The sequence below is a fragment of the Triticum dicoccoides genome, chromosome 5A (assembly GCF_002162155.2).
Source record: "Triticum dicoccoides isolate Atlit2015 ecotype Zavitan chromosome 5A, WEW_v2.0, whole genome shotgun sequence".
In the NCBI taxonomy this organism is placed as follows: Eukaryota; Viridiplantae; Streptophyta; class Magnoliopsida; order Poales; family Poaceae; genus Triticum; species Triticum dicoccoides.
Window position 1 is genome coordinate 49,125,410 of NC_041388.1, and position 3,943 is coordinate 49,129,352.

The window sequence follows — 3,943 nt, forward strand, 5'->3', positions numbered from 1 at the left end:
AATTTTCTACCTAATTAATTAGTTGCCTTCCTAACTGAAAAATAGGTACTTCCAACTATCTATTAATGAATCAATTTTCAAATTGATTAGGCGTGAAAAAAATCTCTATTTAAATGGATCTAATTAATTGCACATGTATAGCCGTCTGTCTAATTAATTGTATTAATGACTTCATTTTTAAATTGGTTCGCACTATATTTTTTTGCATTAATGGTTGTGTGCGGAGGACTACATACATATTCACAGTTAATAGTAGAGATATGCACAACATCACAAGGTCATACTCCGTATTTCTATAAATTGAGATGTCTTTGTTCAACCTGTGTACAAGGTCTCTATCTACTAGGCTGGGAGTCTAACCACCATGGAATCTCTTGAGGAAATCTCACAGCAGGAAGAACCAATTATTGAGGTCAGTTCCTCTGCTAGTTCTTCTACATTCAACTCTACCAGTAGCTTGAATTTCTGAAACAATGATTCCTTTTTATGTGCTTCGTTGTCACCAATATCTATGAAGATGTGAAAACTTAGTTCTTTGATGCCCAAAGTAACATATTGTAGCATGCATATGGATGTCATATCAAACGCATCTCGTTTATTTTTTTACTGTTGCGGATTAGCGCAATATGACCCCCTGCATGGCTGCATATTGCTTTGCTGAGATCTAACAAATGCTAGCTTACATGTCTGATGCAATACTGATGATTTTCTCTTAATATTGTCTTGAAAACAACAAAAGTATTAACAGTTTAACCGGACACCAGTTTCTGCATGCTATTCACACTGTGATCCTAGGCTCTCTTTTTTATCATGTACTCCTGTAAACTTTTATAAGATCGTTTAAATCAGTACTTTAAAAGTTTATAGAGGGAGGCACTCCTGCATTTGTACAGCCATTTCAATCTTTTGCAGAAAGATACTAGTATCACTACAAAGAATTATTTACAGCCATTTCAAACTTTTGCAGAAATATACTAGTAATACTAAAAAGAATTAGATTTGTCTTATTGCAGGACTCAGTAGAACGTATAGGAGACCGAAATGTTGACATTAAAGTAACTCCAACTCCTTTAGCGAAGCACGGTACCGGCAGTTGGAAAGCATGCAAGTTTATCTTAGGTAAACGGGAACTATATGTAATACCATGTTCTCATGCAGCAGCTCAAAAAAATAAAAACTTCTCATGTAGATCTGGTAGAAAAAAATATCTAGTGTTCTTCATTTCAGTTAAATTTTCCAAATATTGTGCTCAGACTGCACATATACATTGCTATTGTTCCGTTGTGCTACTCATTACTATTTTTGGAAGTGCCTCGCATGATTTCATATAGAGTAGACCCCGGGGGCAATGATCGTTTCCATTATTATATGTCTAGAGAATAGTCTTTTTTTTCAGTTATATCTAGAGAATCAATCATGTTGAATTTGCTTAACAAGTAACAACCAACAAACTACAGTAACTTACTACACTAAAGTTTCTTTTTTTTCTCTCAAATGAAACAACTTTAACAATGGAAACGATCATTGCCCCCGGGGTTACTGTATGTGTGAAAAAACTTTCGGATATCTTGGAGCCGACAGTAATTACACGTGAGTTGCGACTTAATTACACTGCATGCAGCGACGGAGTGCTTCGAGGAGCTAGCATACTATGGGATCCAGTTCAACCTGGTAACCTTCCTCAAGACCATCTTACACGAGAGCAATGTGTCGGCAGCAAGAAACTACACGAATTGGCAGGGGACTTGCTACGTGGCTCCCCTCGTCGGAGCGATCGTGGCAGACTCCTACCTGGGAAGATACCTGACCACACTGGCCTTCTTCGCTGTTTACCTAATCGTAAGCACCACAAGCTAATCCCTTCGGTAATCATCCCTCAGATGGAATTACCAAGTTTCTTAATAGTTCTATATATTTTTGCAATTGCAACGACACAAGGGAATGGCTGCAATGTCAATTTCAGCATCGTTGCGGCCGGATGGCTCGTCGTCTTCTCCTCAGTCCGTCATCTTCTTCCTTGGCCTGTACATGATGGCCATCGGAGCCGGCGGCATCAAGCCCTGCGTCTCCTCCTTCGGCGCCGACCAGTTCGACGACACGGACCCGACGGAGAGGCTGAAGAAGAACTCCTTCTTCAACTGGTTCTTCTTCTCCGTCTACATCGGCAGCTTCGTCGCCGGCACCGTCGTTGTGTGGGTGCAGGACCACTACGGGTGGGTGATAGGCCTCTGGATCCCCACCCTGTTCATCGCATTGGCCATGGCGAGTTTTTTCCTGGGATCCAGTTCCTATAGAGTGCAGAAGCCTCTCGGAAGCCCACTGGTAAGCGTTTGCCAGGTCATCGTCGCGGCTGTCCGGAAGCGGAATGTAGATTTGCCACGTGATGCTTCTCTTCTTTACGAGCTTGGCGGAAGGTACCAAGAAATTGCAGCATACACCGGTGATCCGGTAAGTGGTTTTCTTTTGAGTCTGTCTAAAGCACATTTGGATATTTTTTAGTCCTCATAGTTATTGCACATTTAAGTACTCGCATGAATCTTCGCGTAAAATCAATAATATAGGACTTAGATGTGTAATATTTAGGCCATGTTTGATAGTCGTCCGTTCCCGGAATCTGCGGAGGGGGGAATTGCAGCTCCGTCGTTTTAAACTGCTCCGCCAACTCCGCTCCCAGAGTTGTGGAGCGGAGTGGTACCGAACAGGGCCTTAGGGCACATCTAAATGTGTTTTAGCGAAACTTTTATTTTTCATACATACATAGGCTGTTTGCTGTTAGCTGATTGAAGGTATTTCTTGGCCAGTTTCCTGGACAAGGCTGCAGTGATCTCTTCGGCCGAAGAGCTTTACTCTGCTCCATGGAGGGTTTGCACAGTCACACAAGTCGAGGAGCTTAAGATCGTGATCGGCATGCTCCCGATCTGGGCCACCGGTATCGTGTTCTTCGCCGTCCTCGCGCAGTTCTCCTCGACGTTCCTGGTGCAAGGGAGGATGATGGACACGATGGTCGGCACCTTCGCCATCCCTCCGGCGTCCTTGGCTTGCTTCGACGCCGTGAGCGTCATCCTCTTCGTGCCCGTCTACGACAGGGTGCTCATCCCGACGGCGAGGAGGTTCACCGGTAACGAGCGGGGGTTCTCGGAGCTACAGCGGTTCGGCATCGGCCTATTCCTCTCCATCCTGGTCATGGCGGCCGCTGCGGTGGTGGAGACGCGGCGGTTGGCGCTCGGCCGGATGTGCATCCTGTGGCAGGTGCCACAGTATCTCCTGGTCGGCGCCAGCGTCGTGTTCGCGTGCGTCGGGCAGTCGGAGTTCTTCTACAATGAGGCTCCGGAGTCCATGAGGAGCCTTTGCACCGCGCTAGGGCTCCTCACGGTGTCGCTCGGGAGCTACCTCAGCTCGCTCGTGGTAACCCTGGTGGCCAGCATCACGACGAGGGGCGGTGAGCCCGGGTGGATACCTAACAACCTTAACGTGGGCCACCTCGACCGCTTCTTCTGGCTCGTTGCTGCGCTTAGCTCGTCGAATCTAGCGGTTTTTGTCTGTTGTGCGAAGGATACAAAACCTCGAAGCAGGCTTGTTAGATATAATCTTGATTTTTATGTATCTGCATGTTTATTTGTCCGTCTTGCTAAGTCTCAATCGACTAAGACTTCATTAAGTCTCAATCGATGTTATATCCGTGAGATCCTATATAGATTCATGCCAAAAAAAAATTAGTTTTTTCTTTTTCTCTCTTGCATGTTATATCGCTTGACTGAGACTTGGTTAAATTAGCCAGGCCTTTTATTTACTGTGTGAGTTAGTCATGTAGGGCCAATGCATATTAGGTGACTCGGCTGGCATGTATTGAGGAGTTGCCGAAGTGCCGTGTGATGCAGGCAACAACGCCTGTGTGTGCGTGTTGTAAAGTAGTTTGGGAAGCGTAGAACCCTTTGTCTCGGGC

General features: G+C 45.2%; 1 pseudogene; it reads left to right on the forward strand.

Moving 5' to 3' along the window:
* The first annotated feature begins 364 nt into the window (after positions 1-364).
* On the forward strand, positions 365-3,717 carry LOC119299162 (annotated as a pseudogene).
* The last annotated feature ends 226 nt before the right edge of the window (positions 3,718-3,943 follow it).